Consider the following 15,860-nt stretch of genomic DNA (forward strand, 5'->3'; position numbering starts at 1 on the left):
AAGCCATTTACATTTTAAGAACCACATGTTTTGTGAATAGTACTGGTGTAAAATGCATCTCCTAATTACAAAAGCATTAGTGGCCTGGCCACACCACAGAAGGCAGCTCTAATACAAGCAAAGGATTAGAAATAATATGCAGGCTCAGAACAACAACAGTAGTGTGTTTCTGGGCACAAAGGATGGTAGGGAGAAAAAGGACGTAACTGCCCCACCAGCCACCCAGGCAAACTTAGAGAAATAAGGACAAATGCAAAAAGCCAAGAAGATGAGGGTCATGGCAAGACAGCTGAAGTGATTCCTCTCATCAGTCCTCCCATAGAGGGGCTCCGGGATGTCAAATCAACAAAATGAATAGTAACAGATTTCAAAAAGGCTCCTCCAAAATCCTCTACCAAGAGATCACAAAGAAGCTCAGCTATCAGGGATAAAAAGGAAAAGGCCACTTGTGGCTTAATGGCTGCTTAAAGACAGGAAACAAAAATAGTAATAAATATTCCACATTCACAATGGTGTGAGGTTCCCAGTGGGCTCCCACAGAGATCAGCACTGGAACCTGTTTTGTCCACTGTCCATACATGATTTTTATAAAGGGACTGAGTAGCGAGGTGGCAAAATGTAATGACGATACCAAATTAATGTGGAAGTCAAAACAGAAATTCATTGGAAACACTGAAGGTTCTTAGGATATTGATTGAGAAGGCATTCAAACTGTAGCTTTTGGGTGCTGATAAATGTACCCAAGAAAAAAACACCCTAAAGTGCAGAGTGATGGGATTTAATCGAACTATTATCACTAAGGAAACAGATCTTGGATAGGCTTATGAAAATACCATACAAGCACTCAATAGGAACAAAAAAGGAAAGAGGATTTTAAAACTTTTTAGAAAAGCAATGGAGAGCAAACCAACATCATTATGCTGTTACAAAGGTCTGCCCACCACTTGGCAGTGCTGGGGTCTTCTCGCAGTGGATGAAGTTGGGAATAATAAGAATATTTTGAACTTGAGGCAGGTTCAAAATGAATGAAAATAAATATTTCTTCATATTTGCATAGCTGACCCCTGGAAGTCATTGTTAAGAGGATGTTGTGGCTGCCAGAAGTCAGAAGAGTTAAAAAAAAAAGACAAGGTAAATTCCTGAAAAAAAAATCCAGCAAGGGCCATTAAGCACAGAATTCCAGCTCGTGGCTCAGGACCTCCCTGAACCACATGAATGCGGGTAAGATATATAACATACACAGCATCACTACATGCTTATCCCAGTGTTATATTTTTCCCAAAGTAGTTGTGACTTCCTGGATGGCCAACGCATGATAATGGTTGGATGGGGCTGTGGTCTGACCTGGAGTGGCTGATGTGTATTCCTGTGTGGGCTAACCAGCCTGCACCCACCCCGTGGACTATATAAATGCATCAAAATAACCTGTGGTCTGTGGCTGGAGCCTGCAGAATAGCCGGTATTTCCCTGGGCACAACCTCTCAGTGTCTTCTTGGCACATTTGCTGGTGAAGTGTAAGCCAGTGGGTGGTCTGTTGGCTGCAATGATGGGCTCAGACGATGTGACCTTCCTTTCCCTTCTGCTCTCCCAGGGGGTTAGAAGGGACCAGGAGTTCCTGCTCCGTGGGTAAAGTCATTGCAAGGTGTTGGTTGTTTTGTCCACTGCCTGGCTGCTAATTTAGGTGTTATGGTCTCACTCCTGTTCAGTTTTAAACATCAAATTTTTTCTCAGTCAAACCACACCAGCATATGAATATAGACTCTACTGGCCTCAGCTGAACTCTTCCCAAGCCAAGAATAGCCAGCATCCCACAGTGTAATTCCCTAAAGACAGTGGTTCTCAACAGTAAATTAAAAAAAAAAAAAAGATCGGATAATAAATAGAAGTCAAAATAGAAGTCAAAAGAGAGGAAGACACTTCAGGTGGCAGACCTCTTCTGCCGAAGTATTCAGAGAATATTATGACAAAAACGAGCTAAAAGTAGTTTCCATACCCTTAGTGCGACTCCATCTGCTAAATCTATTCCCAAGTTCCAAAAATTAAACCCACAGGAACTGTGTAAGTGTATTTAAGTAGTGGTGGGCTAACACACATCCTCATCTCCCAGTCTCACTAACAAAGTGTTTGGATAACACAGTGATAACATAAGAAAGTGTTTAGATAAACTTAGTTTCTTGTGTTATCCAAATACACTGCAAATCCCTACACGGCCCCACTGCTGGGGTCACTCTGAAACACAGGCAAACCTTCCTATCTCAGATGAAGATTCATGCCTTCACAGGCTTCATGTGAGGGCTTCACTATTTATTTGCTTTTCAACAGGACTCCAGTACCATGGTGATGAAATGGCCAAGAGAGAAAATATTCAGGTTTTGATCTGGTTTTGAGAGAGGGTTTTTTCATCTCTCTATGCCAGAGAGACAATGCCAAAGTTAGATTTTGTAAAAAATTTAAAAAAAAAAACAAAACAAAGACAGACAGAATACCTCTTAGCCACACTATTTCAAACACCACAGCATGGGACTGCTGCATGGGAACATCAGATTCTCCAGGCTCTTTGAAATCAATGAATATTCATTGCGTGATTTCAGTCCCTGGTCCAGGGAGGCGGACTGACACAATGGTCAGGGCACAGGACCACCTGGCAGTGACTTGCTGTAAGACCTCAGGGAAGTTGTATAACCTGTCTCTGTACCAATTTCCTGACTCATAACAGTAACCTTTGCCTTGCTTAACTACTTTGGTACCTATATGTAAAAAAAAGGAAATATAATTTTGTAGGCAGTTTCATTTTCCTTACAAGCAATATCAGTCCACTGGAGGCAGGCTAAAGCCCACTGTAACTGCATGAACCAAGGAGAAAATAAATACCCTTCAAAATGGTCCTACACGTGTGGTGGGTTCCTTCAGATGAGACATTGTCTAAACTTGCAGAATGGCACAGATTTCCCAATATATTATTAAATGCGTGTTATCGGATCGTGTAAATACTGCATAACAAGGATGTAGAGTTTGTACATGTGGCTCTACAGAGCAACACATGCTAACTGATAAGCTGGGTCTTGACTCTAGGGCTGGACTGCAGCCTTGCACGCAAGGAAGTACTCTGCAGGATGCATATAAAGCATTTTGTTTGCCAACGGTTAAAGTTATCTCCTTTTTTTCTGTAATCCCCAAGCCATCACCACCAAGACAGCCACTTGGTACAGCAAAGCCATCCCTTTGCTGGTTACTCTTCATGGAGACACAAGAAAGCTGGGGTTCTGGCTGGTGTGTGGTGGGAGTTTGGGTCACACGGGGTGGCAAGTGTTCCCAGGAGGGATGCCCTCTGCAGAAGCTGGAGTGACCCTTTCTACCTCCAACTGTCCAGTCTCCCTAATGACGCAAAACGAATTAAGCCTTGTGGCAGCCAGCATCCCTGGGACGGTGCAGTGCCATCTGCCCTGACACATGGCAGTCCCATGCTGTTGCTGCCAGGGTGAGTGAGGGCACTGAATCCAGCACAGAGTTCAGGTCCATCCCCGTGACATCTGGGTACGTGCTCACCCATGCTCTGGAGAACAGGGTGCACGTGACGTTTTCTTCCCTCCCTCAGATTACCAGCTTGGGCATCCCAGAACCAGAGAAAAGACCCTGCCCAGAAAGTAATATGGATGAGCAGTGAACTTGGTCACTAGCCCAGCTTTGAGGCTGACCCACCATGTCACTGCAAGTGCAACCAACACACTAGCACACTTAGCTGGCTGCATAATTTCAGCCATACTGGTGCCTAAATAGCAACCTCACAAATAAAGAAGCCAAGGGAAAGGGGAAAAATGGGACACGCATGTATGACATATCTCTCATCCAAAGCTAGAATTTAGCATAATCTACATCAATTGCTCTGTACAGTACATTATTTGTCCTGTATATCTGAAAGAAGACACATGATGCCCACAGCTCTTAATCACAAATTATTATTTTTTCATATTGGAAGATTTAGGAGTATCAAACACTTACAACTTTTTTTTCCTAAAAAAAAGCCCCACAATAATCCCTGACAGACCTTCCACAATAAACCAGCAGGGGAACAGTGTACCGTAGAAACAGATATTCATGAATTGGACAAATCCCTGACCACAAATTTCCGTCTCCCAGGGATCAACTGCTCTGTGCACACCTTAAGCTTTCCATTTCTAGACTGCGTATTTCTTTCTTGCACTCTTTTTTTTTTTTTCTTTTTCACTCACAGTTTGGACTGCACTGTACAGACACTACAGAGCTGATGTATCTAACTGGATAAAGTTATTTTGGCCAACAAGCTGCAGGTGTGGGTTTTTTTTACAGAGTGGAAGCCTGCCAGATAGCAGGAGCGATGCAGAGGAAAGGGTTTCCCATAGCTCCTTTGCCAGCCACCACACTGCTTCTCCTGAGAAAGAGCAGGCAGCCTGCTCCTCCTTCCCCACAGCCTGCCTTTGGAAAACGCTTCCAGTGAGCAGGAAGGACCAGAGAGAGCCTAGAACCTGCAGCAATGCAGACAGGGTGAATTATTCTCCGGCAGACATTCCCTCCTTCTTCCTCCCACCCCCCGTATCATTTGTACTGCCTTGGAGCATATTCTCTCTCTCCACCTCTCCCCTCTCTAGCTCTGTACACCTATACGCTCCCTTGCACATCCTCCCCCCTCCTCCAGCAACCACTTACCAAGACTTCTTCTCCTCTGTTGATTCCCCCTCTGTTCGAAACAGGCAGACCAAGAGAGTTGGTGGAGAAGGTTCATATCAGCCGTGAATTTCTTTTTTACTCTCAATTCCAATGTGATGAAAATATTGCCGTCTACTCTGTTTATCCTGGCATCCTATCAAGTCCCTCCACCAGGCTTCCTCCCTGTCCCACTTTCTGAATATACAGCTCTCTTTCAGATCAACTCCACGGTGTTCCTCATTTGTTGTTGTCTACTTAAGGTGTTGCTCCATGTTTATGGAATGTAGTTTTACTGGAAAAATTCCTCGGCCAAAACCTTCAAAAGGAACGACTCATCTTGGGTCGATTTTCCATGACACTTGCAAAGCTCTGACTTCCTGGGAGCTTTGGTTTCCTCAGTCTGAACACAAGACTTCTTTGAAGTATCTCAAGTTGGGCAACTAAAAATTGCAGAATTGAAATTGCACCTGACCTTTGAAAAAGGTCGGTCCTGGTTTATGTTTGCCAGTTTTTTTTTTCCTCTCATTCTATTAGATTTTGACAGGTAAGTGCTGTTCTCAGCTGTAAGAACATGAAATTAAGGCAAAACTGGGTCCTGAAAAAAGAATTTCCAGACCATGCTGCTGGGGAGGTCTTTTACTCCAAACCAGAATTTATTGATTACCCTATAAGTGCTCAGGATTTCAACTTGTGTAGCTGAGATCAGAATTGTCTTTAAAGCACTTTGTATGTATTCTGTACTTGGATTGCAAAAGAATGAACCAGAGATGCATATATTTCAGTTTTTACTTCTCCTTCTCTTATGTCCTGGGGAACCTATGACAAATAATATACTCACTGGTTCATAACATGTTACCAAACATAATAAACTGGATGATAAATTAAAACCAAATGGAGTTCTTAACATTTTGCTTTCTTTGCTTTCAATCCACTAGTAAACCCATATTACTTTAAAAATAAACTTTGTTCCCATTTTGCTCAGACTAGTGAAAGTTCATGTGACAGGGAAGCAACTCTGGCCGCGACACCTGTGAATGGTCTGAAAATAACTTCTTAAAATGGCAGTTGTGATGTGAGGGATTACACGTCTCCAGAAGATTACAAACGGGAAACAGAGTCTGTGTCTCACCAACTTAGGTGTAGCTCAGCTAGGAAGTGTACAGTCACATCGTAAACCTCCCTCTTACTTTGTTCCTAATTGGCAGCCTTGTTAACAACATCAGCAAAGACTATTTACTGAAACCTGGAAGCTAAGAGGTCATACTATAAACTTGTCATGTGCTTATACTCTTTCCTAACCATCCACTAGCAGCTGTTGTGAAAAACAGGATACCTGAGGCTGGCAGACTTTTGCTCTCACTGAGGACGCTATACCAAATACAACAAATATTCATACATGGGATAACTAACTAGTAGTTTGAAAAGTGAACCTTAAAACACACTTTAAAGCATGCAGTACAAAATCTGCATGGCTGCTGCCCTTGTTGCTTAGCTAAACCAGCCCGGGATCACAAATAAAATCACACAGCTTTTATTACGATAAATTCAGTGTGTCTTCTAAGACGTGTAATTCACAATCTGCGTCCCCAGAGTAAGCTGGAAATGGAGAAATACATTTATGTGAGGTTAAGGTACACTTGCTGGCTACTGTCAGAACATGTAACTTAAAGTCCATGTTCAAGTGCCACTGAAGTCACAGGCGCCTTCTCAGCGCGATCTCCTGCTTTGCTCACTTGAGCAGGTACTTTAAAACGAAGCCAGGGATGCCATAAGCAGCAATCTCTAAAATTAAACTTCTGCAATGCTAGGGGCTCGCTGATTTCCGTATCAAATGCACTCAGGTGGTAGCTGAAGAGATGGCTTTTTCCCCGCCTGTCACTGATGCAGGCAGGTCTTTGGTGCTGTCACTTGGCTAGGGTTATGGAAAGAAATGAGCACCACCGCAGGGCAATTCGTCCCCCTTGTCTCACACACCTATTTCAGGATGACAGGACATGCTTTCAGGGGTACCTATTTCTGTCTTGACTGTAAAGGACCTTGTGTGACTCGCTCAATCCTTTCAGAAGGCATCCCCACTAGACTCGCTGCTTTCAAGTCAGGGCAGATGCTTTTCACTCTGTATGCTATTTATAACATGAATCAAGACTATGTGGATAGAACATAACATGCCTGTGCTCCAATGACTAAATGAAACCTAAGTGGAAAAGGAATGAAGATTTATTTTCTCAAGTATTTCTGTGAGTCGGTTCAGCTCAGCTGACTTGGCTGCTACATTCCCATTTTGGGCTCCAGCCTTGATCTGGAGAACAAGTTGAAATTGTGCTTCAACAGGGCTGACAGGTACGCCAGTGGCTGCACCGCAGACCTCAGGAAAGCCAGGGAAATGCTGGCATGGATTGTATTCACACGTTCACCGGCAAGCCAGGTCTTAGGATGCTGTCCTTGGGATGGGTGTCTTTGTCTCTACCATTCCACTAGCAGGGTCTGCAAAGAGAGAGTCTCAAAACTGCTACATGCTAAGGAACGCAGGGAAGAATTAAATGTTAACTTTACTACAATTACCATATTCCACAACTTCCTACTGATTATTTCCTACTTACCATGGTATTGCTGACTGTTTCATCCCCTGAAATTGTATGGACATGTATGTTTTACTCAAGCACCTACTGGCAAAGCTAATGGAGAGACGAGACTTCCGGTGCAAAACAATGCCCTCTATTAAAGAAATAAGTCATTAAATAAGAGCATCCATAAATAGAAAGGGTTGTAAAAACAAATAGGGGAAAGCATCTGGTTTGCAACATCTTTGCACAATTCGCAGTAGCTAAATCTGGACCCAATTAATGACCTGTTTATTTTCCAAAATTTCAATAAAATGCCTTGGCAAAAACTTAATCTGTCTCTGGAGAACGTCTTACTTCCTTCCATATGTTGCACGATCTGTCACAGCAATAAACTTCTTCCCAGTTTCACGATCCCTAACGATTGCACCAACTGATCCTTTCCATAAAAGAAGAGATAATGGTTCCAGCCCTCTGAAAGTCATGATCCTCCCGTAAGAGAAAGCAGCACAAAGGAGTGAAAGAGCGAGTGAGTGCCCTGTGTTATAGCCTCTATTGTGACCTAGAATCCAGAGATTTAGAACAGTTCCTACCTACAATTCATCCCAGCTGTTTTATAACCCCTCTGAATTTGATAGCTTCTTTAAAATGCTGCCATGCCATGATTAATGCATGTGCCTTGGCTTTGTAACACTTGTCCTGCTGTCCTTGCTGTTTAGAGTGCCTTCAAAAGGAACAGCTTAGGCCGTTTTGTAATTACGCATGTTTATGATTTTGTATAAAACAAAACAGATGTTTCAGAGTCAATTTTATTTGATGGTGTCTTGTCTAACCCAGATTCTGAAAAGTATTTGATCTCTATTTGAATCAGATTAGGTATAGTGTCCTCTATTTTATTATATGCCAGAAATATGGATGTTCTGCTACCTTCATGTTTCTGATGAACTCGCACATTCTACCACACTGATTTAATAGATAAGATTTTTAAAAAGAATATGGTGCTGGTTTAGAGGTTAAATGCAATGAAACAGATGAGTCCACATGAGATAAACGCATAAGCATTTAAACTTACAAAGTATTTACATGCTCTGCTGAATTAATGCCATAATCAAATTACAAGTTTTGTTCTGAAACCTTCAGTCTTTGCTGAACATCCTCACTTCACTACACCTATAAAGACACCCTACCCTCTATGACTTTATTTATAATTCAAAACATTTATTGCATCAAGGCATAACTATTCTCCATTAAAAGCACTCCTTCCTAAATTTCAAGTGTATGCATACTCAAGCCACAGTATTTTAAAGTCACTCATGACTCTTTTGTTTTGTGCCTTGAGACAGACAGATAGTTCCATATTTGTTTCTGGAGTAGCATTTGCAAGTTAAGATTGCTGCAAAATATTTGCTAAAAAATAGTGTGAATAGTTCATGGACTTGTCAGAATCCATCTGTTTGTGTCTACTAATGGGTGCATTCCCAGCTGTGGTCTTTCCAACATCATAAATAAAAAGTTTCTTTCTTACTACAAATCCAATGGCTGAAATCTCCCTGTAAAATTGATTTATTTAGATAAAATCTGTTCTTATGTTAAAGAGACCTCTTAAAATGAGCAAGACCATGAGATGCCAATCACATATTCTTTCAGCAGTCAGCTGACACAGAAACGACGCACAGTCTCAAATAATTTACCATGGCATTATTCTGGATAAGCTATGAAACAGCGTGTCATTCAGATCAGGATGAGTGGGACTGCGGTGGGGAAATGGACGTGCATTTACTAGAGGAATGGGAGGTATTGAAAATAACCTAAAAGTCGGGACAAATGCTCAGGTCCTCACTCCTCCAGGCAGTGAATCCAAAATAAACTCACATATGTATGCAACGCACTTTAGGGAAGACCAAGCTATGAACCAATGCATGAGGTTCCTAAATCTTTAGGAACCCTTTTTTTTGTAATGCTAAGTGTAATTTTTCAGTGTTTTGACTGAGAGAAGTGTAATTGGTAACATTGGTTTTGACTTAACTCTTTCAACATTCCCTCAAGCTATCCCCTTCCTGGAGCTGGCAGTTACCCTGAATTTCGTCTTAAATTTCATCAACAAAAGACAAAATACAAAGATATTTCAAGCTACTCTTAGCTCAGATTCAGACAGATCTACGTGTGATACAAGGTACATTTGAACCATGCTTCTGTGCTGAAGGCAATTTCCCCTTAAATTCTTTCTAAGACAAAACCAATACTCTAGTTCTGGGATTTTTTTTAAAGCGCTGCTGTATTAAATGACCTGTGAAGGTTCAGTGTCTTCCGCATCATCATGGCCTGGGACATGAGTCCCTCCTCCCCAGAAAACATGCTGCTTGGCTTCTCGGACCACCATTCATTTAGTTCGAGCAACGGAAGAAACTGATTATTCCCACAATATTTTATATCTGCGACAAGAAAAATTTGTAAAGTATTGAAAGAATTAAGAAAGCTATTTTGGAGTTAGTGAACTTATCTTCATGCTAAAGAAACACTCGCCATTTAAACAGTTCTTAGCTAAGCATAAATTTCAAGTGGTAGTGTTTTTGAAACAGATTAGGAATTAATTCTTACAGTTTAAAGAAACACAATGATTATAACTTTCAGCGCCTCCTCTTTCACTGTACTACAGCATGTTGCTGGATCTGTAGAAATGATTTCTGGACACAAAAGTTTTTCTGTATACTTTCTGTTCAGCAGCAACAGAGAAAAAAAATCAGTATCTCAGCGAAATTATCCATTGAAATACTATTCATTCTGATGACTATATACAGCAGAGTATGTCTGAGTTTTGATTGGCATGCTAGCTGAAAACGTCTCGTTTTTTTAACTCTCATGAATTTTGGTCTACTTCTACGTTGCTAAGTGTAGTAACTGCTGGCAGTAATTTCAGGACTCTGTGCCAAAGGATGGAGAGTTTGTTTGTACGCGCTGCTCCAGACCAGCACCCGGCAGGTGAGAGAGGCCGTATCTGCACTGCATAGTTTCGGACTTTGTGTGATTGCCTTGGGAGCCAAACACATACTTTTTGGCATGTCTTCTTGCCTCAAGTGACCCAAATAATGTAAGAGCTGTGTCACAGTCCCTCAGACTGGGGGGTTTATGGCATTTAACTGGGGGCATGTGTTGCACACCTCTGCATGAAGCATCGGGGCGTGCGGAGGTGATTTAGTTTAGTGAGCCGAGTACAACTTGCAAAAACTCTACTGTAGTTAAATGTGATTAAGTCCTGCTGCAAAAGCACAGAAAATTAGACTTCTGGATGGCACTGTATCCGTGAGGGACTTAGTACGCCTTGAATATTGCACTGTCTTAATAAAAACAGTTATTGTGTCTAGTATTCTGTGATGCATGTTGTGTAGACATACTAATTGATATTTATGTAAATTACTGCCCTCTACTGGAACGACAGGCAGAGTATTTCACATGACATTGATTATTACATAAATTAACTAAATTGATTTTCAGAGTTTGGGTTTTTTTGGCATCAAGTGCCATGAATTGCAGTTGTTCTTGATCCCTTCTTGTACCACAGCTACTTGCTGCACTCGTATCTGTGTGCATTCGATCTTTGCTTATTTGCAATATAAACTGCACCAGGACGGTCTGATTGTCAAAATATTTTCATTTTTGAACTGTAAACAGGACGTGCAAAGGAGCTACAGAAGTGCAGTCTTCTTGTGGTGCTTTAATGTCAGTCAAGGAACCTCCTACACTGTCATACTTTTAAGCCTGTAATAATCAGAAGAAACCATCACAAATTCTTTATTAATTCAAAGTAATATTCCCAAAACTAAATTTTCAAGAACCATAAGACAGGCATCACTTCTTTAAAAACATGAGGCTGGCTTAAAACTATGATATTTTACAGAATACGTTTTTGTTTGTTTGTTTTCTGTCTTTTCAGACTCTGAAGTTCACATTTTCAAGCTTTTCTTTTCAAATTTCCTATTAAAATATGCTTCAATTGAAGTGAAAGCTGGGTTTCTCAATGAATTGTGACCCAAATAAATGATTTTTAAAGGAATTATGATATACAGCACCAAGGGAATTGGCCATGCTATGACAGAAAACCAAAAGAAATCACGAACAGCAAGACAGAACAGCTGTCTCACAAGAAACGCACGAAATACAAAATACACTGCTATGAAATAATACCATTGCCTGGCAAGTATTGCACAAATCAAATTGGTAAGTCATCTAAGTTCTCAGAATCCTTAAAAACATTACCATATGGGACATTTCTGAAGAGTTTTCTTTATTCAAACAAAAAGCGATAACACAAAATTCAGAATTGAAACTGCACTGATTCCTGAAAATAAACACCACATCCTTCTGTAGCTGGTAAAGCAGCAGAGTGGGAGTTCAGTCTCCAGGGCCTTACTGAGTCCAGAAATTTCCCATGTTTAGGAATTTGCTGGCCGCCACCAACAAGGCTGTATTGATGGGAATTATTATGGTGTTCACTTAGCAGCTAAAAGTTTATTGTGGATATAAATGTTCTATATACATGTTCTGGCATAGTTAGTATTATAAATAAAGTCACTTGCGTGAAGATATGGAAAGTGGTCTGTAGAATTACAGTCATACAAATAAATACAAAACACCTAATAGGAAATAACTGAGAAGATACATAATTTAATATGCCATGACTGGTATTAAGAAGCAACCTTGGGATGGAAAAACGCCATTACAGTTTAATGTCAGACAAATAAGTTAAGTATTTGTATCAGTCTATATGAGCTATGTATCACAGAAAAATATGAGTACCGATAAACACATCCATCTAAACACAGAGGAACTTAAACAGTATTGTATTATATACACTGCTTCTAGAAAATCAGTACTATGATTTGTTTCCATTATTATGGTCTGCAAACATCAGCAATAATTACAATGCTTACAGGAATCCTCCATAAAGGCATGGTGTAGCATACTGACGAGCTATCAGCCTTCTAGACATGTAGGACACAGCTACAGGTGGAATGAATTGAGGTCACGTATATGTGCAGGGAAATAAGGAGAAATATTTGTCTATTGAGAACTGAAAGAACTTGTGGAGGCTCAAGGAACCACACAAAGTCAGCAGCAAAACAAAACAAGAAAGTTGTACTGTAAAAAGGACTGACATCATAACTTCCTAGAAAAAAAATCATGCACATTTTCTAAAGATTAATGTGTCGTCTAAATCAGTGAACAGCCAAGCCACAGAAAGGAGGAGACCTTTCAAGAACCTTTTCTAAATATCTATCAAATAAAAACTGACCGATTCAAATGGTATCCAGTTCTATTACCAGCACTGGTTGATAAATTGGCTCCCCAATTTATCAGCAGAGTTTTCTATCTCATAATGTTAGGACATTAAGTAATCAAAACTGAATTTCTCCTAGGAAAATAATCTCTGATGTATCTCCCTGATGGAAACAAGACTTGTTCAAATACAGAATTTACATATTAAAAGTAAAACCACAAGATGAATGTTGCTGTTGCCCCAGGAACCTTTGCTGCTCCTCCAGAGTCACTCCAAACCTTACACAGCAAACAGCAGCGGAGCCACGGGAGTGGGTACGAGAAAATCACATCTTTCTCTGGACTTTGAGACAGTGGGGAGTCCTCCATCACCCCCCTCTGCAGTCTCATGCTGATACAGAAATACTTGGCAGGTCAAGCACATTGGTATTTTTGTAATTGTATTTCTGGAATTAACTTCTTGTTGCTGAGGGTCATGAGAACCCGGCAGCAGCAGAACTAACAATGGTGGTATTTTGCCACCATCGCCCCCTTTTCAGATTCAAAACGTTGGTCTTCAGGGCATGTCTATGGAAGGAGATGGAAATTACAGAATTCTGACACAACTTGCATGCAAAGAAGAGCATCTACATACTTGAAAGAGATTCACATACAAAATCCTAACATTAATATAGAAAATATAGCATGATTAATATAATTTATGAGATCAATGACTACTTTTTTTGATGCTGCCTTTTCTTTAAGACTGATACAAAAGCAGAAAATTTCCTGGAGTGCCTGACCAAGCAAATCCCTCCTAACTCACTCTCTTTCTTCCCTGAAGCACTCCATCCTGAATAAAGAACATCTTTCATAACTTTCCTCCTTGACAAAAGGCACTCTTTTCCCATTGATGGGGTCGGGTTAGAGGGGAATTTACACATATATATCTTATCAACATACATGAGAATCGGCATCTTCTACTCTCCAGTGCACTGGTGGGGGGCCAGACTGCAACATCTCTTTGCTTTCCAAAAATGTATTGTGTGATTGTAAAACAGAAAATAAAAGGATGCCCAACAAACTGGCCACAACAAATAGCAGATTTTTCACATACACATCTCCCACTTTCCCTAATGAAAACTGACCTGGCAAAACACTATTTTCTTGAAGAGTTTTAATTAGATGAACCTGCTGCTTTTGCACTGTACACAAAGGTCTTAATTAAGAAGAAATTTCAGTAACAGAATAATATCAAGATGCAGCCGACTCAAGGCTGGCCCCATACTGGGACTCTTGCCTTTACTCAGGGGTTCTCAGAGGACCTGGGAGCCTGGTACACAGGTTTCCTTTGGGCTCTCCCAACACTGACCTCAGGATACAATACACCAGAAATAGAGAGTTCTGCTTCACAGAGTACAAAATTGCAAAAGCAAGTTCTTAAAAATGTTTCATTTTAACTGAAAACTAAAAACTATGAGGCACATATAGGTTTGAAGCTTCTTTAATTAGACTCCAGAAATATGGCTGCTCTTGCCTCCATACAGGCATGACTGAAAACTGTGCTAAAATTTATATAGTTCTGGTTGTGACCACTAGTTTTTTAAGACCCACTTTTCTCTTCCCTATTCCCCAGGATCAACAGATCAGCTGGTGCCAGGGAGGACCATGTCGCCAGAGGTGCAATTACAAACGTAGGCTTGCCCATTTGCACCCAATAAAAACACAGTAACCCCCAAACCAACCACAAGTTACTTTTGAGAGGAGAAGGGGCATTGCCTTGGCATCTTTGCCAAATGCTGAACGTGGCAATTACTTTCTGATGGACAAATTATTCTCCATTTTCTACCCTACTTCAGCTAATGTTCGGTTTCATCTCTGACATAAATGCATTGAAGTCACATTTGAAGAGATACTTGTAGCTGGAAATCAGTTTATAAGGTCTTCCTAACAGTTAAGGATACCTAAGAGTAGGTCTTCTAAACCTTTCCATTTAAAGATCTTAATTTTGGCTTCTTTAGACTAAAATTCTCTTTTAATCATGAACCTGCCTCATGCTCCTGTTTCAATTTTTGGTGCTGCCGGTCATCCATTTCTAAGATGAAACTGGTCCATGGTATGTTGTCCCTCTGTACATTTTCATTGAGAAACTAGTGCTGACCAGCAGGTTGTACCCCTCTACTCCACTCTGGTGAAACTCCACCTGGAGTACTGTATCCAGCTTTGGAGTCCTCAGCACAAGAAGGATGTGGAGCTGTTGGAACAGGTCCAGAGGAGGGCCATGAAGATGATCCGAGGACCAGAGCGCCTCTCCTGTGAAGACAGGCTGAGAGAGTTGGGGTTGTTCTGCCTGGAGAAGAGAAGGCTCCAGGGTGACCTTATAGCATTCTTCCGGTACCTAAAGGGGGACCTACAGAGAAGATGGGGAGGGACTCTTTATCAGGGAGTGCAATGATAGGGCGAGGGGTAAGGGTTTTAAACTGAAGGAGGGGAAATTTAGATGAGATATTAGGAAGAAATTCTTTACTGTGAGGGTGGTGAGGCACTGGAACAGGTTGCCCAGAGAAGCTGTGGATGTCCCATCCCTGGAGGTGTTCAAGATCAGTCTGGATGGGGCTTCGAGCAACCTGGTCTATTGGGAGGTGTCCCTGCCCATGGCAGGGGTTGGAACCTTTAAGGTCCCTTCCAACCCAAACCATTCTATGATTCATCCTTTGAAACAGAAACCTGTACCCTCACTGCAAAGGTTCAAGAGTCACCCTAGCATTGGTCTCGGAAAAATCTGTCCAAACTTGGCCAAGTTATAAAACTTTGGAATTTCAGTCTGAGCAAACCACTAGAGATGTGGCAGAAAATTTGCCCACAAATTCCATTTACCTGGGACAATGCCAAAACAGGGTGGGAGCTTCCGAGATCCTACCCCAAAATCACCCCAGGCAGTTGCTCACAGAGAGCTCTGCAGCGAAGTAGGATCTGGGACAGTGCTCAGGGGTGTCCTGTCCTATACCACTGTTGCAGTCAGGCAGTAGGGAGGACGTCAATGAAGAGATAAGAGGACTTGTACCTGAAGAGCTAGAGGAAATCAAATGGGGATGTAACCTCTTCAAGAACACAGAACATACAGAGTGTTGTGGGACATGAAGCTCAGGTGAGAAGAGGTTTGGCAAAAAGGCTGAGGGTGTATCTACGCTGCAGACAAAGCAGTCACAGCCCTACACAGCAGAAATCCCAACAGCAATCTGTGGATTGGTAAGCCACAGTTAAAAGCCAAACCTAGGAAATTAGAGACAAAACTTTCTATTATTAGAAGAATGTTAGGGTCACAAAGTCAAGTGTTCAAATGTCAGGACGTCTCAGAATTTA

At 41.3% G+C, this 15,860-nt stretch overlaps 1 protein-coding gene across 9 annotated transcripts in view; it reads right to left on the reverse strand.

Moving 5' to 3' along the window:
* The window catches only part of STARD13 (StAR related lipid transfer domain containing 13), a 310,108-nt gene that overhangs the window by 127,179 nt on the left and 167,069 nt on the right, over positions 1–15,860 (reverse strand). The gene's annotated exons all lie outside the window — the stretch shown is intronic.

This window comes from Rissa tridactyla, chromosome 1 (genome assembly GCF_028500815.1).
Source record: "Rissa tridactyla isolate bRisTri1 chromosome 1, bRisTri1.patW.cur.20221130, whole genome shotgun sequence".
NCBI classification, from domain to species: Eukaryota; Metazoa; Chordata; class Aves; order Charadriiformes; family Laridae; genus Rissa; species Rissa tridactyla.